The sequence below is a fragment of the Zootoca vivipara genome, chromosome 5, assembly GCF_965207765.1.
Source record: "Zootoca vivipara chromosome 5, rZooViv2.hap1.1, whole genome shotgun sequence".
NCBI lineage: Eukaryota > Metazoa > Chordata > Lepidosauria > Squamata > Lacertidae > Zootoca > Zootoca vivipara.
This window is the reverse complement of record NC_142588.1, coordinates 25,741,205-25,765,864: the sequence shown is the minus strand read 5'-3', so window position 1 is coordinate 25,765,864 and position 24,660 is coordinate 25,741,205. Positions and strand designations below refer to the sequence as shown.

The 24,660-nt window shown below is 40.5% G+C and overlaps 2 protein-coding genes and 1 pseudogene across 2 annotated transcripts in view; 2 read left to right on the top strand and 1 right to left on the bottom strand.

Moving 5' to 3' along the window:
- LOC148685612 (uncharacterized) overlaps positions 1-7,702 on the top strand; it is a 35,434-nt pseudogene extending 27,732 nt beyond the window's left edge.
- The window catches only part of CTNNA3 (catenin alpha 3), a 544,761-nt gene that overhangs the window by 203,496 nt on the left and 316,605 nt on the right, over positions 1-24,660 (top strand). The window lies entirely within an intron of this gene.
- The window catches only part of LRRTM3 (leucine rich repeat transmembrane neuronal 3), a 94,022-nt gene that overhangs the window by 64,565 nt on the left and 4,797 nt on the right, over positions 1-24,660 (bottom strand).

The following is a 24,660-nucleotide window of genomic DNA, read 5'->3' as shown; positions in this document are numbered from 1 at the left end:
ACCCATAAAATAAGCCATAGCAGGATTTCTAAGCATTCAAGGAATATAAGACATACCCCGAAAATAAGACATAGTGATAGGCGCAGCAGCAATGCCAGCCGCGGCAGGAGGAGAAGGAAAAAAATAAGACATCCCTTGAAAATAAGCCATAGTGTGTTTTTTTGAGGAAAAAATAAATATAAGACATGTCTTATAATATGAGAAACACGGTAGTACTGTAGTTGTTTTAAAATAAATTTATGTAACTACCGTAATAGTCTGTATACCACAGATTGCTAGATGCAGGGCAGAGGGGACAAAAAATAATATGAAAGACCTGAGGAAGACTTTAATGCAGCAATTTCTTTTTATGGGCAGAGGCCAACAGCAGTAATAAGAAGAAATAAACAAGTGAAGCCTTTTCTGGAATGGTGATAGAATAATAGAAAAAGGTGTATTTGCTGAAGATAATGAGAACTAAACTACATGTGATGTTGTCCAAGAGTTTGTTTTTTTAAGCATGCTCAGCTAACTGTCTTGAGAAAAAATAGCTCTGGGTCCCAGATCCAGATTTGGGGTGGCAGGTGGGTGAGTGCCTTTTTATCTGTGACAAATAGCTCCCTCCCTGTCTGATATTTGCTATCAGAGATGCTGTTTGCAGTAAAAGCGTGAATTATGTGTCATGTAGTGTCTGTTCATAAAAACTGTGGCAATTTTATAATGAGATCAAGAGAACGCTGAGTACTGAAGTGAGCATATTATCCCCCTCCCCCAATAGAATCTTATTAAGGTGGTTTCATGGAGACAATCTAATAATCTTCTTTTAAAATATTAACTAGTTACAACATTCCTCCAAGCGTGTAAGCATTGAATGGGTGAATCCATTCAAGTATGCTACTCTGTTTTTTAGATATTCTGTTTATTCAAAGGTGCTATTAGCATTGTTATTACTTATGCTTTTACCAGGTACAGTTTATCTACAGGATTGTCCTTTATACAGTGAAAGTGAAAAAAAATGCCATCTTTCTTTGAAAAGATTTCAAACAAGTCCATGATGGAACTATAAAGGCAAGATTAAAATTGCAAAGTGATATCTCATCTGCACTGTGTACAGTATTCAGTAATAAAGGATTGTTTTTCTTATCTTCAAGCTGCAATATAGATTCACTGATGCATGAATTGCTGAAATAACAGGCATTTCTGGAAATAAATGTGCTCTGATTTGTGCATTGGCTATGTCTTGTAAATATGTGTGCTATCTGTGTCTAACCTTATGCACCCTTCTGTTTGCATGGAGTAAAAGAATAGATTTTAATTCGTGCTATTCTTAAGAATTTTCAGCTTACACAGTAGGGTTCTAATCACAATCCTACAGCTCTTGCCATTTGAATATAATGGGTTTAGATGTTCATAAGCATTTCCCTGATTTTAAGAGGTGGAAAGCAACAGAGTTGTTGACCATATTTTATTTCAGAATCATAGCTTCATAATAGCTCGGCTTGGCTACTTTTCATCCAATACAGTTAAATGTGAATGATGCCTCTATGTTTAGAATTGGCCAAGTTATGGTGCCTTTGTCATATATATGGGTTCAGTCTTCTAAGGTTTAGAGTTTAATCGGGCTGGTGGGGAGGAGAGAAGGACATACCACCTTGGCTCCAGGCCCTGTTCTCACCTCAGGCTTTCTGTATGTAGTCTTCCATTTTATCCCTCCTCTTCAGAGGCTGTGCTGCCATATACAAAGACTAAATTCAACAAACACAATGCCTCCCCTTAAAAAAAAGCTAAGGATGGGGAAAAATTGTGGTGAGAGCACAGTGATTAAGACATGTGAACTGTGAACTCTGAAAAAGCATATTGGGATATTTGTGAAGGTGGCAAAGCAATGGAAGGTTTTTTTTTTCAAGCATGATCTGAAACCCTCAAGATATCTGGTAAATAAGTTATGAGATGAGAATTCAAAAATTTGCTTTGTGCTACATTTTGGTTTTGACCATGATGTTTTTTTATTTACAAATGACAAAAAAGTTCAGAACGGTACTTGAATTTACTTCTGCCAAATTTTCCAGAGATAAATAGACAAATGCTTAGTACTTGGCTTAGTGTTTGTGAAATACTCTCAGAGAGCCTGAACTGCAGCACCTCAAAATGTTGTCACTACTGCCCTGGTAACAAGCTAATATTTTATACTGTGACTTCACCATGTTGGGTAATCAATATTTTCTGACAAGATAAACTGGGTGAAGCAGAGCTACTTAATATAAATTATTATTTGGACTATCAAAAAAACCTCTGGCAAATTCCATTACAGGAGGTTATTTAGGAAACTGCAGTAAATATGAAGTGAAAGGTAAAATATTCATGTGCATTAGAAACTGCAAATAAAACAGCAAATAAAAAGCATTTTAGATAATTTCTGGGTGCAATCAATATCTTGGGAGATGAGGAGGTTGATGACCACTAGCTCTACCCTCTGGCCTTTACATACATCTTGTACTGTGCCTATATGAGGCTCTGTGCAGAAGAGCCATTCAATATCTGGATATCAGTGGGCATAGTAGAAGGCGTCTAATACTAAAATTAGATTGCTTTGATGACTGGTTTATTATTCTGGTCCTAACTGCGGTATTGGTGACTGTAGGAGTTTTAATCCATTTACTTTAATGAAAAGAATACAGTAGCTTGTAAGGCAATGCTCTTTTGCTGACTTGCAGGCTGAACAATATGTTTATCTTGAAAGTCTGCAAGTTGCCATCATTTGTATAATGTCTGACAAGCTATATGGAAAGCCTTTCAGGTTTTTCATAGTGATTAGAAGCATTACTTAAGGCAGTATTTAATTTTATGAGCAGCTGGGGCCTTCATCTTGAACTAGTGTTAAAGCACACAGACACTTCCTTTCACAATTTTAATTCAAATTAATTCAGCATATAAATACATTAAAAACTTGTTTACATTTCCATTTAATTTTAGTTGTGGCTAAGCACCCAAAATCCTTCCAAATTAATAAATAAGCATAATTGTTATACTGTATTTCCCTTAATTATTATTGTGCAAGTCACAAGAAAAGGTCTTGTTGGAATTCAGTATTAAATTAACTGTAAACAGGTGTCTATTAAAACATATGCAACCATACCTTTCACTTTGCCTTCCTGCAGATTAACTCTCCAACATTTGAAATATATATCCTTAAGAAACAACTTAGTGGAAATGGGAATTTGATTCACTTCAAATTTAAAGTCAAATGTACCAAATCCACACTGTACAAGACAATATGCAAACTGAAACAAAGTTCCATGCCTTTCCAAATTTTGTAGTGCAATTTTCCAGTCAAGTAATATGTTAAAAAATGTATGTTCCACATTTGTGGAGTTACTCCTTTAGTGTGGTAGCATCTGTGCTCTAGAACTTCCTGGCTATTGGCATTACTCTGGCACGCTCATATTCTCAGCAAGCTTATCCAAGCAAATGATTCAGTGACTTATATTTGTTTTATTGATTTTAGCCTTGTTTTTAATAATGATGATCTTATGTAAATTTACTTTTAATTTGATGGATTATAGCCATGTTTATCCATCAGTTTATCTGCACACTACTTGGAGATTTATTTTTAACAATAGCTTTTATTATTTTTCTAAATAAATAAGTTTTGAATTACTTTCAGTAGAATAAATGTTTAATGAAGAGGGAACAATATAGAGCTCCCCATTATCTCTTTGGGCCTATCGGAGTCCTTTGGGTTACAAAATTTCACTCTTCAAGCTAGAAGTCCACGTTCAAAAATTTAATATTTTCAGCAAGTAAATCAGAGATCAGGTAAAATTGTTGGCCCCAATCCAGTTATACTTCTTACTTAAGTCCTGTTGATAACATAACCAATGAGCTTCAATGGTTTCACAGCTAACTCATTCCTTTGGACCTAAAGAGGAACTGAAGTTTAGCTGGATTGAGGCCATTTTCATTTTAAATATCCTGCATTCATTTGATTACATGATGCTTATTTTGTGACCTTCTTGTACTCCAGCCAGCACTACTACTGAAACTAAAATCATACATACTTGTGAAAAATGAACACTAAGGAAAGAACATTGCCTTTACAACTGGCTCCATTCCCATTGGCTGTGTAAATTCTGCACCCTGAGATCATTAACAGAAGTTGTAGAGCATAAGGTTACCGCTGCTATTGGGCCATTGTTGCTGCCACTGTCAAACCCAACACTGCTTTCTAATGAAGTGTGTGCCTGTTCTGTTAGGTAACATAGGCTAATGGCAGCGAAGCTAATAAGCATACACTATGCTCAATATCGTTTCTGCTAAATGTACTCTAATTTGGCTACAGTGGCTCAGATTTGTCAATGGCCCTTTATGTCTGATCTTATTACTAATACTGTTGTAATTAAAGCCATTATTCTGTCCCAGGTTTACAAAGGGAAACTTGTTTTTCCAGGCTCACTATTTTCCAACCAGAGTTGTTGCTCATTCATGCTATTTGTTAGACCATAGCGAGTGCTATTAAAGACATGTCTGCTTTCTCAAGTGTTCCCAATTCCAGATGCTGAGGCGGCATCTCTCACTGCTTCATGCATTCCCAGGAAAGGAAACAATCAAATTTCCAACCAACTGTGCTTCCACAGTGAACAGCAGAAGCAGAAGGGTTATGCCAAGGAGGGAGGCAAGCCCTGGTCCAGCCAGAGAGAGCATGTCTGGGCAAAACTCTGCATTCTTGTTGCTGCTGCCACCACTTTAGACTACACTATGTCAGGACTTTTGCAGTGAGGGCCCTCTGCCCCACCAAGCAGGGTTTCACCAGAGGCACCTAGTCTCATACACCCCTATAGCTGCCTTTGTCTGTCCTGGAGAACACGGTGGGATGTCTATCCTGGAGACTGGAGTGGGATTGGTGGAGACTTCCTGGCTTGAGGCTGGTCAGCTGCAGACTAGACAGGGTTACTCATAGTTACTCTGTATGAGGGAGGGTCACTGAAGTGACCCAGCCTCCCTGCAGAGGTTCAGAACCAGGGGAAAGGTTCTGAACTCTCTCTTGTGCTAGCGCCTAGTGTTCATCCTACAGCACGTTGCATTTGCATGTGAGCCCTAGCCATGGCCTACAGGCTGAAATGAAGCAGGAAGGCCAGGCACAGGACCTCTCAGCTGCATGAGGCCCTACTTCTGTGAATACTGTGGTATAAACCTGCTGAGTGTCCCGAAGCCTCTCTATGCAGTATGCTTCTGAATGTTGGTTGCTGGATTGAAGGAGGGGAGAGTGCTAATGAGGTCAGGTCCTGCTTGCATGCTTCTCGTAGGCATCTGGTTGGTCATGGCAACCACAGAATTCAGAACTAGATGGGTCACTGGTCTGATCCAGAAGGCTGCTATATTATTATGGATACTTACCGTATTGACCCGAATACAGTAGTACCTCGAGTTACAAATGCCTCAGGTTACAAACACTTCAGGTTACAAACTCTGCTAACCTGAAAGAGTTACCTCGAGTTGAGAACTTTGCCCCAGGATGAGAACGGAAATCGTGTGCCGGCGGCGCAGCAGCAGCAAGAGGCCCCATTAGCAAAAGCATGTCTCTAGTTAAGAACAGTTTCAGGTTAAGAACGGACCTCCGGAACAAATTAAGTTTGTAACTAGAGGTACCACTGTATAAGCTGCACCCGGATATAAGCCGCACCTTTTAAATTGGAGGGGGGTGGAGAGAGAAAAGAAAAAAGACCCGAATATAAGCCGCTCCCTTCCTCGCTGCCCCTGGCTGCATTGCTGGCGAACTTTCCCCTTCCTCACTCTCTCCCTTCCCAGCCTTGGGGGAGAGGATAGGGACTGCGTGTGGGGCAGACACCGCTTTGCACACTCCTGGTGCTGTTTGCCCTGCGCTCCTGGCTGCATACCATAAGATCACAAATACAAGCCACACCTTAACTTTTCACGGTCGGACTTGGGGGGGGGAAGTGTGGCACATTCAGGCCAATATGGTACATTTATTCTGTAGGACTTTATTATGAGGTTGAATCTACACAGATATTAAAAAAACACTATGAAATGCTATAAAAATGCAATAAAATATACGGTATTTGCGATCTGCCATCGAGCTCTACAGTGCCATCTGGTGTCACATTTTTATAATGCACTTATAGCATTATAATTGCAGCTGTGTAGCTGAGTCCTAAGTGTCTAAATTTGGGGTGTCCCTGATTTTTTGCTGCCAACCTCACTCTGGTGGTTAAGTTTTCACTGTTTTTGTACACAACAGCGGGACCTAGAATGTTATTTAAAATAAGACACCACCAGGCCTTTGGCCTGGACTCAGTCTGACCCCTATGTTCTCCTCCCTTATGGTTTTGATTTGGGCCATTTTAAAATGAGGCTGCATTTTAAAATTTTAAAATTTAAATTGTATTTTAACCTGTATTTTAACTAATTGTTTTTCTTTTTTACATTTTGTTGTAGTTTTGTTGGTGTCAGCTGCCCTGAGCCCGGTTTTGACTGAGGAGGGCGGGGTATAAATAAAAATTTTTTATTATTATTATTATTATTATTATTATTATTATTATTATTATTTGCCAAGTATATGGGGGAAGATCATATGCTAACCCCTGCCTGTTAACTTCTCTAAGTTTGACTTTCCCCATGACTATTACAGTTGTTCAAGTGGAAATGTACTTCAGAATCCACGATCTAGAATGTCGATAAGGGTGATCTTAGAGGCAAGTCCAAATCCTGGCTCCTTGCCTCTCATTTTAGAAATTAAGCATTGGCCCCAAGCCAGGACTATCATTATGTTCCTGCCAATTAGCAAACACACACACACACACACACACACAGAGAGAGAGAGAGAGAGAGAGAGAGAGAGAGAGAGAGAGAGAGAGACTCATTCCAGAAAGATGCAGATTGCAACACTCTGATTAAACTCTCCTGGAATTGTCCCATTTACCCAAAGTGCACTGTGGCCCTGCAGGGGAGGAAAACTCCATGGATAATTCAGCTGCAGCTCTAAGAGAGCCTGTTGTAAGCTTGCATTTTAATGAACCAGATCAGCTGAAGAAATGTTGTCTATGCACTGCAGCGTAGCTGTCTGCTTGTAAACTAGCCTGTCGTTAAACAGAGATCTTCTCTGTCCAGAGCTTCTATCTCCCCCCCTCCTCTTTTCAAATACGTTTAGAAAAATACATGTGAAAGGAAGATGCCTCTTAATAATTAAACTACTGTGAAATTAGCCCTGGGCAAGTCTGCTTTCTCCTTCTAGGGTAAAGACATGTCACGGCTATGACTTACATGTCATGACCGTGGTAAATCATTAATGTAAAAAATTTAAATTAAATTTCGTTGAAATGCAAAGCTATGGCAACACTCTAGCTGTTGGGAGTATGACCAAATACAAGTTGTTTAAGAAATCAAATGTTGCCTTCTCAACTAATCAGTCCTTTGCTGTATGAGGTCCCCAGTTCAGCAGTAGTGCAGACAATGAGCTCTACGTTTGGCCATTTCTTTGAAACACTATTTGAATATGTTGCATAAAATTTGTTCTGGTGGCACAGGCTGCCTGCTGCCAGTGTGCATTTTGGCAATATTGTTTAATATTAGCCTTCAGTGGGCTGCTTGATTGACTAACCCATATATCTTTTGTTCCCCAGACAAAGCGGTTCTAGCTAAGAATTATAAGGAAAAGGTTTCAACTAAAAAGAAGCCTATTCTCTTTTTAATGAATGTAACCTTTTAGCACAGACCTGTTCATTTTTGAATGCATATGAATAGCAGTGGTTAATAGAACAAAGGGACTTGCACCCATGAGCTCTATAATGCATGCACCACCATATTATTGCACTTTGAATATTTATATTATGAAAGAGAAATATCTCTCTCTCTCTCTCTCTCTCTCTCTCTCTCTCTCTCTCTCTGTGTGTGTGTGTGTGTTTGCATGCCTGCAAGCCAACAATAAAAGGAGAGAATATCTACATTCCATCTCTGTACATAGCACCAGATGTAATGAAACTGCAAATAGCAGACATTACTATTATATAAAATTATAGGCATGGAGGGAGATGGAATTGGATCTCTGTTCCCTTTCCCCATTAAAGCACAGACATACAGTTCTTGATCTAAAGAAAGTATTTCAAGGACATGTCCTCCATGTATATAAGACATGCACTGCATGGCTTATTATTCCTGAACTCAGTTCTTCCTCCCTCCTTTTAACTTAACAAAACAGCTAAGGAGAATCTATCCAGGGAGGAAACAGTTTGCTCTTCTCCTTACAGCAGGCATATAACCCTATAGCCTATAACCCTCCAGATGTTGTTGGACCACATATCTCTTCATCCCTGACCACTGGCCATGCAAGTTTGGTCTGATAGGAGCAGGAGTTCAACAACATCTGGAGGATCCCAGGGTCTTTGTCCCTGCTTTAAAGACCCTCCTAGCAGCACTGGATTTAGGACAGTGTGAGTGGTTTCCCTGCACAGGGTACTGAGTCAAGGGGCTGCAAAATTTAGAAGATCCATTTGGGAGTGCCATATTACCAAAATCTGCCCCTGTCCTCCACTCTAAAATATGTGTCTGTAGTTTCTCAGGTTGATGACCGCTGCACTAGGTAATAGTCCCAACAATTTATTTGAGAGCTGAGTGAAGGATTATAGCTGAGGGAAAGGGCTGCAGCTCAATGGTAGAGAACTTGCTTTGCATGCAGATGTTTCCAGATTCAATTTCCAGCATCTCTTGGTAGGGCTGGTGACCCCTATCTGAAATCCTGTAGAGCCACTGCCAGTCTGTGTAGACAATGCTCCCCTAGATAGATCAATATTCCTTGGTATAAGGCAGCTTCCTATGTTCAAATGATGCAGAGAGCAAAAGCAAGTACTTTTTGGTCCTTCCACTTCCTTCCTCAGTTCACATGACTGTGGAAGATTGTGGAAGAATGAGGTGGTAGAATCAAGGAGCAGGAGAGTGCACTGTGCCACTTCTGGTTGTGCGAATACAATTTCTCAGTCCTTCCCCCAATAAATCTCTCCCTGAAGGTAAAATGCTAACACATCTGGGAAGAAGGACACAGCCCAAACTGCAGGGACAAAAAGGCTGTAGCTCATTGGTGGAGCACATAGAATCATAGCATCATGAAATCGTTGGAAGGGACCCAAGGGTCGTCTAGTCCAACCCCCTGCAATGCAGGAATCACAGCTAAAGCATCCATGGCAGGTGGCCATCCAACCTCTGCTTAAAAACCTCAAAAAATAAGAGAGTCCACAACCTCATGATGGAGGCCTTTCCACTGTGAAACAGTGCTTACTGTTGGACAGTTTTTCGGGATCGAATCTCCTTTCTTGTACAGTGGTACCTCGGTTTAAGTACACAGTTGGTTCTGGAAGTCTGTACTTAACCTGAAGCGTACTTAACCTGAAGCGAACTTTCCCATTGAAAGTAATGGAAAGTGGAATAATCCATTCCAGACGGTCCGCGGAGTACTTAACCTGAAGCGTACTTAACCTGAAGCGAACTTTCCCATTGAAAGTAATGGAAAGTGGATTAATCCGTTCCAGACGGGTCTGCGGAGTACTTAAACTGAAAGTACTCAAACCAAAGCGTACTTAAACCGAGGTATGACTGTAATGTGAAGCCATTGGTCGAGTCCTACCCTCCAGAGCAGGAGAAAACAAGCTTGTTCCCTTTTCCATGTGGCAGGCCTTGAGCTATTTGAAGATGGCTATCATATGACATATTGCATTCAAAAGCAACCCCTAGCATCTCCAGGTAGGACTGGGAAGTACTCTTGCTTGAAATCCCGGAAAGCTGCTGCCAGTCAGTGTCAAAAATGCTGAGCTAGATGGACTGACAGGCTTTCTCAGTGTATGGCAGCTTCCTGTATTTCTAAAATTGAACTGATTTCTTTCCCTTCCCATTGTGAGGAGTCAGTTACTGGCAACCACAAATAATGGCTGGCTGTTAAGCCAAGACCAAATTTCTGAATTCCTAGACACATAGAATGGAAGCATGTCTCAAATTTATTTCCTTAATTCCTCAATAATGCACAGCATTTGCTTGAGGATTGCCCCCAAATGCATTTGAGCTGTTACAGGAAAGGCTGCCCTTCAGTGGAAGTGGCTATAGCTCAATGACAGAACACATGTGTTGAAGCCGATAGGTCCTTGGCTTCAGTCCCTGCCAATGCCAATCAGGGTTGGGAAAGACTCCTGTCTGAGGCCCTTGAAAGGCCCTTGAGAGCTAGATGGACCAATGGTCGGATTTCGTATCATGCAACTTTCTATTTTCTTAACAGAATAGGAATAAAAATCCTAGACCCAATGCCAAAGCAGCAGCTAAGAGTGCCAAAACTGTCATGGTAACTTATTTACTTGCACTGGGGCTGGATTCCAACCCCACTGTCAGTGAGTGGTAAAACTGCAGCTGTCGGAAATGGCACATTTGCATGCCTAGCTCCTGTGTTGTGAAGCAGTGCTGTGCTAGGGTCACCTTTGGAGAGTGGCCTTCAGTCTATTGAATGGATTCCTAGTGAGAAAGATGAATTGTTTTCCTTGGCAAACAGGACTTCTAGCACAGGACACCTTGTCATCCTGCAGAATCCTAGTCAGATTATAAAATAAATCAGCAGAAGCTTTCCCTCACAGTTGGTGAATTCATCCCTCCCTACGCTAATGTGGCATGTGGATACTTAAAACTCCTCAGCCAGAACATTATAACAAGCAAGCAAGTTTAGAAAGGAAATCTGACATTTCCCCATGGCATGTGCTACCTATGAGCACCTACTTAGCATCTTATAACTGTGAGCCATTTATTGGTGGCTTAGTGTGACATCCCATTGTAGGCTTTCTTTCTGCTGATTGCCTGAGGAGGGAGCTGAGTGTATTTTACAGATTAACTGCTGTGACTGAATTCTGTCTCAAACAAATGTTTAAATAATGTTGGCTGGATGGCATGCTTTAGTGAGCTCCATGCACTGGATATCACCAAATTTAATCAACATCACAGGCAGAGATAATCCCGTACTGTAAAACTCAAGGAGAAAAGTTATGAATTGAGGAAGGGGAGGAGGACACCTTTTAGGCAGCTGTCACCAACCTAGTGCCCTCCAGCTGTTTTGGACTCTGATGCCAATCAGCTCCAGCTGCCTGGGAGTTGCAGTCCAAAACAGTTGGAGGGTATCATTTGCAAAGGCAGTCTTAGAGAATAACTAGAAGTTACAGTGAATATGGGGGAGTAGCTGAGTTTCCCCTTCCTCTCACTACAGCTATGGAAATTAGCTACAAAAATTAACTATGTAATAGTAATATACATGCAGGTCCCACTTTATGAATACTCGCTCTTTGAAAATTCATTTATCCAAACCTTGTTATATGCACCACAGATTCCATGGTCAAGAACACATTCAATATTTCCCCATAGGAATCAGTGGACATTGTTGAATTGTTTTGCAAACAAAAATCGTTGACTCATTAAGCAAACTCTTGGCTAAAGAATGATTCCAGGGAATGCATTTTGTTCATAAAGGGGGACCTGCATGTACTGTCATGTTTCTACCTCACACCCTTGTGGCAGCCAATCATGGGTAAAGCAGGAAACATGTAGTAGGATGTCATCAAACATTAGTTGTTCTCATTATTACATGTGATGATACAGAGAGGGACAGGGAAAATAGACACAGGGGCAACCCTGTGTTCGCCATCACATCATTGTTTAAAGTCTTTTGGAATGCTTGAATTTCACCATCCTGAATACCTGGGGGAAATAATAAGGTGGCTGGCTTTGGCTTATGGAATAAGTGAAAATAATGAATGCTTGTAATGTTTTCTAACCACAACATATGCATTTAGGAACGTTTTATTTACCACCTCATTAATGAGTTTGAGCAACTAAGAATTTAGAGTGCTGAATAAGGATTTACATTTAATTGAAGTCCGCTTTTCTTTTCCTGACAAAATGTATTTTTGCACCCTGGTTGGATGTAATTAGTTCAACAAGGCTTTAAAAGAAATTGGCTTTGTTAAAATGTTGTATTTGCCACGTCAGTTTCTATATGGAAATCAAAGCATAGAAATCACTAGCTTTATGGAGCTAGGGAAGTAAACCAGAGGTTTATTTTATTTTACTGTCCTTTTTGCTGTCACTATTTCAAAATTCAGAATAATAGTGAACCCCAAGGGGAAAATGTTTAATTTCAGATAAAATATTAAACATACTTATTATTTATTTTACTGTTACAAAAATGGCAGCTACAGTAGTGGCTATAACAAATACACCACTTGTTTTCATCTTCCCAGGTACCGTTACATCTGCTAATGGTAATCACATAAAAATATTAAGCTGTTTTAAACTGGTTCAGAACACTTATCCATCTAGACCAGAGTTGTCTTTGTCAACTGTTAATGCCAAGCAGAGGTCTTTCCAAGCTACCTGAACATAAAACAGAGGAAGCTGCTGTATACCAAATCAGACCATCGCTCCATCTAGCTCATTGTCTACACTGAGTGGCAGTGGTTCTCAAGGGTTTCCAATGAGATGGTTCCAGCCATACCTGGAGATGCCAGGCATTGAACCTGGGACCTTCTGCATGCACACCACTGAGCTCCAGCCCTTCCTTACCTGGATGCCAAACGGGCATGATTTTTGTTGTTGTCCAGCAGCTCCATAGGGCTGCTTTGAAGTCAGGAAAGTGTTGCTCTCATTAGGTCTTTCTCTAAATCCCCACCACCTGCTAATAGCTTCATAAGGGACAAAGGGCAGGCATGAATGCTGTTTCTCCTCTCACATGAAAGAGATAATGGCAGCTGTGTGTAAAAGAGAGAAAAAGAGATGGGGGGAGGGAGGGAGTGGATAAATACTCTCTCCCAGAGCAACAATTTGCAGATCTTCAAAGAAACCCAATGGGGCTGCTAATTAGCAAAATAAAGACCCATAGGAGAGCATAATTATGTATCTCGTCTATCATGACTCATTTGGGTCTCAGCATCCTTCCTAATGGGAGACGCTGTGGATGGGCAAAGGGATCTTCTCCGTACTTGCAAAGCATGTCTTCCACCACAGAGGTATGAGCTCTCTCTTTTGACAGTGTGCATTAAACATTCACAAAGACAAAATGGAGTGAATTGTGATGGATCACATTAGTGACTGTGTTGAGGATAGGCAACATCCTATTAAAAACATTGTATTTTCCTCTACTGCATACTATCAGTTCACCAAATGTTTCTTCTGAGAAATCTGCATTTTCTCCCTACCCTCTGAAAGTGCTTCATGTAAAAATATGTCAAGCAACAGAAGCAGTAGAGATCTGGCTATCCATCACTGTTTTCTTTCCTTCCCAGAGTGCTTCAGAGACTAGCTTCTTTCCCAGAGGCACTCTGGGAAGAAAGGGAGTATAGATTTAGGAAGTGTTTTCTTTTTCTTTTTAAGAAACAAAACAAGGAAGGTAAGAAGTTCTTCCCCATTCTAAATGCCCCCATAGTTTGCATAATTTTGTGCTGCCCTCACTGCCCACTTTTGTTTTGGAAGCCTGCCCCCAAGAGGGGTCCCCTAAAAATATCAAGACCAGTCTTACTGTGATTGGTAACAAGGTCTATCTTAATTCCACCTCTAGGCCTGCCTACAGTCATATAGTTGGATGGGTTATAGTGAATATATAAAAAGAGCCCACCTATGCTTCAAGTCAATCCAGCTGGGGACCTTCCCTCAATTTGATTGGATAAAGGTCTTTGCTCCCAAAGCCGGCAAGCTTCTCCAATCTATGCCATGCTATACTAGCATGGATTGTATGGGCGTAGCCAAGGGCAGCTGAGGGGGAGTCCCCCTCCCCGCAAGTAAATAAATACAAATACTTAACTGACCAATCATATCACAAATAGCTTGGTTCTGTCCTTCCAAGATAAAGTCTGCCCCCCATCAAAAATCCTGGCTATGTTCATGAGGGATGGCACATTTTCCTGGAACCTTAAAATCAGACATGTGTGGCTTTTGCACAGTTTAGTTGCAGCTGTGATTAATGTTCAAGATTTGGACTAAAAAAATTAAGGCAGCAGGCAAAAGCAGACCCCCAAAACAGAGGGGCTTTGTCTTTTATGGTAACAAAATTATAAACAAACCTAAAACTGTTTTGGGTCAGCTCTGAATTTAACAAAGGGGAAATATGGCTAATGCAGTACACATATACTTGTATCCTCACATAGATAGTATTTGGTAATTCAAAAGAAAAGATAACAGAATAGGACATAATGCTCTGTTTTGAAGCAATGACTCATTGTTAAAATGATAATGGCAGAAGTAGCAGAGTACAATACAAGTAAACAATTTGCAGTGTCAACAGAAATGCAGTCAGTTGAAAAATTAACCTGAATACATTCCCGTAGAAAGAAAGTAGGATTCCCCATGCCCTAATCACAGCTAAATTCTTCTGAGAGAACCAGGCAGAATGTGGCAAAATATCTTCTGAAACATTGCCAAATACATGCATCAAATTTACTGTAGGAATGTTTTGAACAGGCAACTTTATTGAGATGCATAGTGACATCCACGCCTCTGAGGATATGAAAACTGGAATCACATTATGCATCCGCATTCTATGTGGGAAAGAGCCCTGCCTCAGTGGTTGGCATTGCAGAAGGGCCCAGGTTAAATCCTCAACCTCTCTAGACAGGACTTGGAGAGGGCCTGGTTTAAAATCCTGGAGAGCTGTTGTCAGTCAGTGCAAATGCTGAGCTGGATGGACCAATATTCCATGGCTATGAACACATTAGCAGCTTAAGATATACTGTAGTGAGATCATTTTCCTTGGTTCACTTCAAGTTGCCTTTCCATGCTGTACACACCAGAGAAGGACAGGAATGTCTTCATCAGGTGCACATTACAGGTTTGGTTTCCCTGTCACTGCAGTGCCCCGAACTCCTATTCATGAAGCTGTCATAGGTATATGCACTGTTATCTGCACATGGGCTATGGCTTTCTAAGAAGTACACACCTCAGCTGAACTATGAGGTGAATGTAGCATTTACCTTGTAGCAGCAGAAAAGTGAAATAAGATGTGTGAACTAGTTCTGTATATGGATGAAGTTTTAAAAAACAAAAACAAATCGGAAGTACGGTTTTTATTCTGCAATAGCTATGGGATTCACATAACTCAGTAGGACTCTCAGCAACAAAGAAGTACCCGTGAAACATAATGGCTTATATGATTTGCAGTGAGGCCTGGGTGCTGTTAGGCGAGGACTGCTGTGCCCCCCAAAGTGTTACATAACCTTAACGTAGCTTGCAGCTCCCAACATATTTTAAAGGTCATGATTCTGGAGCAATGTGCATGCGGGACCTATTTCTCATTGTCCTTCAGTTTGTCAAGAGATCTTGCATGCATCAGCCTGTGTAGTTCAGCCTATTGGGCCTAGTAGCTGTTAGTCTGGGAGTCTCTCTGAGCTTGTGCTGCAGCTGGTATAAATTGAGAGAAGAAGGGCTGGAGAAATGAGGATGAGGAAGGCGCCTGCAGGAATACTTGGGTCCTATCTATCTAATGATATTAGCAGAACCAAAGCAAGAAGGCACTCAAGGGCAGAGAAGAAGTTTTTGGAGACAGCGTTTGGAGTTCCTTGTTGGCTAAAATAAACAGAAGCCAAGGTCTGTGTCTGATACTGTACAGGAATGTTTTAGCCAGAAACTAAGGTGGCGATGGTTATCCTTTTTTTCTCCTGTTTTTCTCCATATGTACTGTGTTTCTCCAAAAATAAGACACCGTCTTATATTTATTTTTCCTAAAAAAAAAACACGGTGGCTTATTTTCAGGGGATGTCTTATTTTTTTATTAAGTATGGTACAGTTTAACCTACAAGGTTAAAATGCCTATCACTATGGCTTATTTTCGGGGTATGTCTTATTTTCAGGGTATGTCTTATTTTCAGAGAAACACAGTATGTACTGCACCCCTGAGGCCGCAAACATCCAAACAATAATACCAGATATTGTCAGGAGTGATCCTGTTTCCTCTGTAAGCTGACAGAAGTCAGTGCTGAAGGTCTGCACTGCAGGCCCTACTGACCGTGGTGTAACATGAACCAATTTAACCCACCAGCTGAGTTGTGCTTAACAGGCAATGTTAGTGAAAACTGGAGAAGCCCAGAGTTTGAGAGGTGCCAGTTTTGGGCAGCTAAAGTTTGATGAGGAAGCAGGAGTAGATGGATAACTTTTCGGTTGATCAAATGGTGTGCACTAGTGTGTCGCTCAGTTGGGATTTACAATGGTGCAAAGGCCATTATTAGTTACCATACAGTAGATAAGAACTACTGACTCCTATGGAGAAATCACCAGTGATACAAGGTGTAAGCAAGGAGCAAGTCATGTTTTGGGTTCATTTAATATTCTTTTTTTTTTTTTTTTTTTAGTGTATGGTGTCTGATGGAGAATTTATACAGTTGGAAAATCTGCTTCCCTCCCTCTGATTTGCCTTTGCACATATGGAGCACTTTGCTTTTCATAAAACAATAGAGAAGCTCCACTCCCTGTTACCACATCAATCTGAATCTTAGAGCAATAACCACAATTGCAGTATTTCTTCTGCCTCCAGCAGTTATTCTGCAATCGTGACTTCAGACACTGATGTTAAAATGTTGACCTTTTCTTGACACAGCAAGCCTCTGATGTCTAATATTAGCATAGTTATGTTCTTAATAAAAAACGGTACATGATGCTGTGGTAAAGGTTAGTACCCCTTTGGCTTATCAATGAGCAGCTGCTCGCTGACTGTTGCTCCTTTGACAAGATATACTCTTTTTTTTTAAAAAAAAGCTGAGGTTTGCTCATAGCAGAGTTAAAACTATAGATGCATCAATTCTTTCGACCTTTCCTAAATTCACTCACTGATTGACTTTCATATATTCAATGCGTTTAAATTACATACCAATCTAGAATAGAATAGAATAGAATATTACTATTTTTCTTGAAGGTCCCAGGGGGTGGGCAAAGGACCACCAACTCCACTTTAAGTAGAGGGGGAAAGGCCAGTAACAAATAGGACTGCAAGCTTTAATTGCCTCAATTTATAATCAGCTAGGGCTGGAATCTGAGGGGTGGGGAAGGGCTGTTGCTCAGTGGTAGAGAATGTGCTTTGCATGCAGAAGTTCCCAGGTTCAATCCCCAACATCTCTAAGTGGACCTGGAAATGTTCCCTGTCGGAGCTGGGCAGCTGCTGCCAGTCAGTTTAGGCAATATTGAGCTAGATCAGGCATCCCCAAACTGCGGCCCTCCAGATGTTTTGGCCTACAACTCCCATGATCCCTAGCGAACAGGACCAGTGGTCGGAGAAGATGGGAATTGTAGTCCAAAACATCTGGAGGGCCGAAGTCTGGGGATGCCTGAGCTAGATGGACCATTGATCCGACCTGATATAAGGTATCTATGTTTCTAATGCAGCTTACCTGTGAGTAACCCACATTAAATTCAATGGAACTTACTCCTGAGTGGGTATGGTTAGGATACAGCTTTATTTTAACTGGTGACTAATGTTATTTGTTATATAATTAGGATGTGAAAAGGAATATAATCATAGCTTTCTTGATTAGCCATGAATGAGCTGAAAGTTACGGTTTTGCCTGACAAACCTGAATAGGTGATTAGGAAGTTAAGAAAAATGCAGTATGTTTCTTAGTGGCTGCAGCTTTTGGTATATAATAACACCAGAATTTTACAGGAGAATAACAGAAGTAGGAGGAGTTCAAAATTTAAATACATACATGCTGAATTCAGACTTAACAGCAAACCATTGTGTTTTGATCCAATAATGTACTGCATTCAGCCATTGTGATTTGTAACAAACCACTGTTGGTCATCAAAGTAGGATTTTATATCAGGATATGGTTTGAATAAACCACAGTTAGCTGTTTTTTAACAATATGGGAAATTGCAATTTGTTACAAACTGGAAATGGAAACTTAAGATTTCCTCTCCTTAGTCACAAAAGGGTGGGGGAAGGAGAGCAGATGAGCTTAAGGGTCATGAAAGTGCTTTGTTATGCCTGAATTTGGACACGGTGACCAGAGAGGGTTTTTTTTTAACTCAAACTAGCTAAAACCAAGGTATCCCTCAGTTACATTTGCTCTCTTTGGGAACCTGATGCATGATTAATGGTTGTGCTTCCTGCTTTAAGAGTTTGCTGACTTTCACCACACTCTGGTTTAGTATTTGTAAATAAAACATTTAGTACTAGAGACACACCTAGTTTACTCAGGGCTTTTTTTCCAACTGGAACTCACCAGAACTCAGTTCCAGCACCTCTCAGGTGGGTGCCATTGCCACTGTAAGAGAACAAGGGAGACGCTCATTTTGACTTCTAGCACCTTTTTTTTCCTAGAAAAATAGCACTGAGTACACTTAGGAAAATTTAACTTTGCTGCTCTGCCCCTACACTTCAAATATAACAATATGAAAATGACCATGATGTCTGCTGGAGTGTCTGGGGAAACCCAGCCAGATGGGTGGGGTATAAATAAAATAATAATAATAATAATAATAATAATAATAATAATAATAATAATAATAATAATATGCAGTAGCTTTTGCATGTTGGATCTTTGGTTGTTAGAACTGCTTTGGATAACATTACAAGTGGAATCTTCCATGCACATTCACAGCTTATTTAGTCTTTTTACTTAACTTTCTGTCTAACTTTTTCATACAGTTGTATAGTGAACTGTTAAATAATCCATCCCAGAGGTGCTTCAGTTCAGAGTAGAGTTAATTAGCTATTATTTAGAAATGCATTTCCAAAGTGCTAAATCTTGTAAGTCCCCTTAATCACTGCTTGATGAATGCATTAATGACCCTCTGCTCAACCATATTCTGGCACGTCTTTCACCTCTGATATACAAGCAGCATCCTCTTTTGCCCTTGAACTCGAGCATGTGCATAAATGCAGCCATAGAGACATATAGGCATAGGCAGGTGCTCTTCCCTCATCCTGCTGATCCTGTTCTCAAAATATGCTTTGGTATGAAAAGCACAGTTTATTCTGGTTCATTTGCTTAGTTAGCTGGTGCTATTTTAATTTAGCCCTGAACTGCCTTAGTTGCAAGGGAACAGCCATCCATTGTTTAGTTGTGGGGAATTTTAAATCCATCTAAAGATGCTCAATCACAGAAGCCACACAGATGCATGGTTGAATAATTTTTTCTCACATGTTCCAATTTGGCTTCCTCCGTGTCTTAATTAGCACGCTGGGTAATCCTTCTCTGGTTCTGCCTTTTGATACCATTTAAATAATAATAATGGATGCAACTTCCCTCAGATAATTAGTTTGCTCCTCTGTTGTGTATATTTATGAGTACTTCACTCAGTATTATCCAAATAGGGATGCCAGGCACCAGACAGGTGGACTGATCACCCTCGTATATTTGAAGAGAATGCCAGGTTTGGCTCTCAAAGGGAAATCTTCATTATTTCAATTGGTGTTGGCTCTGGACAAGGAGAAGCAACCCCCAGCGCAGTTCCTAAGGCATTGGCTCTTCACTTGTTAAAGTATTATATGCATTGCTTAAAGATAGAATTAAGTTTAAAGAGAAGTATTGCTCCAATAGGCATGTAGTCCTGTATCTTAAAGATATGTGAACACAGCAGTAATAAGGTACACCTTCTGAATAAATGGTATACACCATTGCTTTTTGCATATGTTTAATGTGAATGTACATCAGGTCTTGTTATTTGGTCAGATGCTAAATAATATTTCCTTGTTTGGCACTAGGTTTTGAATATTAATAACTGGGTAGTTATTGTAGTTTTGCAAACATCTAGTAAATTATTTGTTTGTAGCATTAGTATATAATTTGCATACTTGTAATGAATTGATCACTTGTGGCATCTTAATTTTGATTGCAGCTCAGATACAAAAGGGAAATAATTGTGTGCTGGGCCTTATGCCCATTGCAGCAGTTCTCAGTGAAAAAATGGGGCAACCAAATACCTGGGAGTAAATAAAACAATAGCAGCAACAAGCCACCCTTGCCTGCTTTACTTAATCCCGCCACTGGGTGTCACTGCTTTTCTTTAAAAAATTAGTTTACCAAATATTTTCAATCTGTGTCAAAAGTACCACCCACCCTGCTTCTGGAGCCCCATTTGCAGTCTGAGAAAGCAGGGCAATATTTTTGGCAATGTTTTCAAGAGATGAGGGAGATAAGAAATGGTAAAAATAATTCAGCCTCTGGAAAGGGCTTACCTTAATGAGTGGTGGTGGCAGTAACATTTTGTGTGTGCGTGTGTGCACTCTCTGTTAACTTACAGTGGTAAGCATTGGTGGAACTCTGATCAGTGGCAGGCTGCTCCCCACCCCCTCAATTCCACAGGAAGATCTTTGTATCACGCTGTGTGTGGCATAATTTAACTTTACAGTGGAGGTTGCCATATTTCTCCCATACAGTGGTGGGTGATGTCCACTGGGTTTGGCAAGCCTGCTGGGGAGCCATGGGGGTGTGGCAGTTGTGATTTTCTCCCTATCCTCCTTGTTTGCAAAGATGCTGTGGACACATAAATACTGCAGTTATACAAATACTCAGCAAATTAAACTGAAAAATGCCTTACAGGGGCCCCTGTTGTCACAGCTATTTCTTTGCTGGAAGGAAAGTTGTGTGGCCTCCACCTGTTCTGATATCCTTCTCCTTTACAATGGAACAATGGACACTTTATACAACATTGCAGCTGTATACATTAGGGTTGCCATATTTCAAAAAGTAAAAACCAGGACACCAAAATTGTTGAGCTTCTTTTACTTACACTCCTAAGTATTTTTACAAAAACAGTCCTAGGCCTGGCTGCCTAGATATGCCCTTCAAGGAAACATCTCAGAACATATACTTCCATTTTAATTGACTCCACCACCCTAATTTTTAGAACCAAAGTTAAGCAGAGAATGTGTAGTTTAGTTTATTGTTATGGTACTCGACCAGCATATACATATATACATAAAACAATCCAAAATACAATCTAAAATATAAGCAATAAATATAAACCATTTTAACCATTATAAAAATTATTAGATAAAAGAAGGTATCACTACTTGGGAGGGTACAACAAATTTTTGGGCACTACTAACTAGGTTGGCTCGGATTTTTATGGCTCTAGCACAGAACTTGGCTACCTTTGCTAGAAATTGAAATTGCTATAGAAATTGTCCGAGCGTCCAGGAAGCTCAGCCAGCGTCGTGTGGATGAGCTCGCCTCACACCTCCTCATAGTAGCTGCATCGCAGGAGTATGTGGCCTATGGTTTCCACTTCCCCAGATCCACACGGGCAGCATCGCAGAGAATGTGTATATATGCATGTGTGCCTAACACAGAGGTTCCTGTAATGTGACAGAGTTTCAGTCTCATTAGTACTGAACTTCTATGAGAAATGCTTTTGAGAATAGAATATCAATCTCAAGAACTGAAGTAATTTATTTAGCAACAGCCCACTTGTAGCATCTACTTCAGTTTATCCCTAGAAAGGTGAAGGCTTGGATTACCACCAGTGCTCTGCAGCAGGTATGCTGGCACTTTATATTGATATGAGCTAATGTACCATCATACTTCATTGACCACCAGCTTTTGTATATGAGCAGCTTAAACGTTTTAGAAGCTTGGAATCCAAAACATGGGGTAGGGTGGGGTGGCTGGAAGACAAGTCAAAAGTGCATCCTGTTGATTTAAATGAATAAGATTGCAATTGCTAGAGATCATGTGCCATCTTCACATGCAGAAGCATTGGAGTGACTTCCCTGTGCTATAATCCCACACTGTTCCTTCTCTAGACAACATTTGTGTCAGTAGTCTCCCACCCTGCTTGATGAAGCTGTGCAGACTCACATGTTGGGAAAGCCACTCTCACACTGTAGGCACATGTGAATTGGCTAAGTGAGAGTCTGGGAAGGAGCCCAGGAGACCCTTGATTGAGACGCAACAGGTGATAATGGAGAGCTGGAGCTTACTCTAAACCTAGTGAATTAAAATCACATCACTAGGGCTAAGGCTAACTCTGTAAATACTCAATTGCCAACCTTTCCAACCTTATCTGTAGGGGACTGAATAAAGCTAATCCCGTGGGACCAGCACCACCAGGACATTGATTAATGGGTTGGTAGACATAAACGGGTTATGGAGAAGAGATGACCTGGATCCCTCAGAGAGTTTAGGGTTACCAAAAGCATATTGTTTTCTGGTATTCAACATTTGGAAACAAAAAACAAAACCGTTCATGTCCTGATATTGTTAGTTCCAAAATCAACTCTTCAGATTGGAATGTCATGCTTAGTACAGAAAATTTAAATGGATATTTTAGATGGTCCTAAAATAATGGTTTTTCATGAATAATAAGGCCTGCTTGGTAGGAAAATGGAGTGAAGCATGATCGAACAGTAAAATCCTACACCCCCTCCCAAAGAATGAAGCTATGAATTCACTTTTTCATTACTTTGTGATATGCAGAGACAGCATCTTCCCATTATGCTAAGAAAAGGTTTGTCTGAATTTTACCAACAAGATCTTTAAAAATGAAATGAAACATGAAATAAACATTTGTGCTGTTGTTGCTGTTGACTCCTGGGGCACAACATATTAAAGCTGGTCTTAGCATATTAATTAATTTATTTATTTTATTGAATATATATACCGCCTTATGCCCAGAGGTCTCAGGGCAGATCACAGAAAAGAATCAAAATATAAAACCACAATATATATAATCAAAATAAAAACAACCCAATAACCCCCCAAAGAACCACATTTTAAAAGGGCATAGGATGTTCCTATTAATTCCTCTTCTGTTCCTAACCAACTGTTACAGCTATACTTTAACTCAAAATTTACATTATTATTTTGCCACCTAAAATACTCTTTACTCCAGAATCAGCATTCAAAATGACCTTAACAGATTGGAAAACTGGGCACCAGCTAACAAAATGAATTTCAATAGGGACAAATGTAAGGTTCTGCACTTAGGCAGAAAGAACCTGATGCACAAATATAGGATGGGGGACACCTGGTTTACTAGCAGTATATGATCTGAAGAAGTGTGCATGCACACGAAAGCTCATACCAAAATAAAAACTTAGTTGGTCTTTAAGGTGCTACTGAAGGAATTTTTTTATTTTAGCAGTATATGTGAAAAGGATCTAGGGGTCTTGGTGGACCACAAGCTTAACATAAGTCAACAGTGTGATACAGCAGCAAAAAAAAGCTAATGCTATTCTAGGCTGCATCAACAAAAGTATAGTGTCCAGATCAAGGGAAGTAAATAGTACCACTCTATTCTGCATTAGATCACACTTGGTAGATTTTGTCCAATTCTGGGCACCGCAGTTTAAGAAGGATGTTGACAAGCTGGAACGTGTGTAGATGAGGGCAACCAAGATGACCAAGGGTCTGGAAACTAAGCCTTATGAGAAGCGCTTGAAGGAGCTGGGTATGTTTAGCCTGGAAAAGAGGAGACTGAGAGGAGATGTGATAGCCATCTTCAAATATCTTAAGGGCTGTCACGCGGAGGAGGAAGCATGCTTGTTTTCTCCTGCTCTGGAGGGTAGGACTCGAACCAATGGCTTTAAGCTGCAAGAAAAGAAGATTCCAACTAAACATTCAGAAAAAGCTTTCTGACAGTAAGAGCTGTTCAGCAGTGGAACAGACTCCCATGAGAGGTGGCAGACTCTCCTTCCTTGGAGGTTTTTAAGCAGAGGTTGGGTGGCCATCTGTCATGGATGCTTTAGCTGAGATTCCTGCATTCCAGGGGGTTGGACTAGATGACCCTCGGGGTCCCTTCCAACTCTTAAGATTCTATGATCCTATGATTCTATGATTTTCCGAAATGCAGAGTGATGGTTGAGGCTGTGAAGTACTTCTGTCTTTACCAACAGTCATGCATCTTGCATTAGGGTTTCTAAAGTGTGGAGCTGGCTTATTTAAAGGCAGCACATGTATGTGCTTGGGGAGGAATTAGGTGCCTGAGATTCCACTACAGAATTTTTGGTCAAAAGTGGTGGCTGTGTGGGCTGTGCCCCTTAATTCCATATTGATTGACAGGCTTTCCTCCTTGCTTTGAATTCTGTAAGCCATACACCTGAAAACAGGTGTGTGCTCTGCAACCTCCTTTTTCCTAGGATTTGTTTTCCTCTGTTCAGTAAAGCTTAACTGCCTTAAGAACATAAGGAGACCTCTGGATCAGATCAAAGCCTCTTTAGTCAAGCATCCTTTTTTCACTGTGCCAGGCAGATGCCTATGGAAGACTTCTTCTGGTATTTGATCTCAACAATTGATTCCCTTGTTGATGTTTGTGGTGAAAGTATCACAACAGTTCTTTTCTCTCTTTCTAGTAATCTGGCAAAGAAGTCTTGTGAAGCACCCCCCCCCCCAAATGTGGTAAAAACACATGGCACAGTCTCAAGAAAAGGGCATGTTTCTCCCAACATCTTTCCATGTGCAGATTTTGCCACCTAAGAGAGCCTTTTCCTTTGCCCATTATCACATAAGATTTGCTTTCCTCTGTCCAGTAAAGCTTAACTGCCTTAAGAACATAAGGAGACCTCTGGATCAGATCAAAGCCCATCTAGACAAGCATCCTTTCACAATGAAATTTATTCCTCAAAAAAGATGGCATGGCATCTATTCAGGGGGGAGCCTGAATATTTCATTGTTTGTTGTTAAGAGATTTGGGTAGAGTTTTGTGATGCAAAGGAGTAGATGGTTG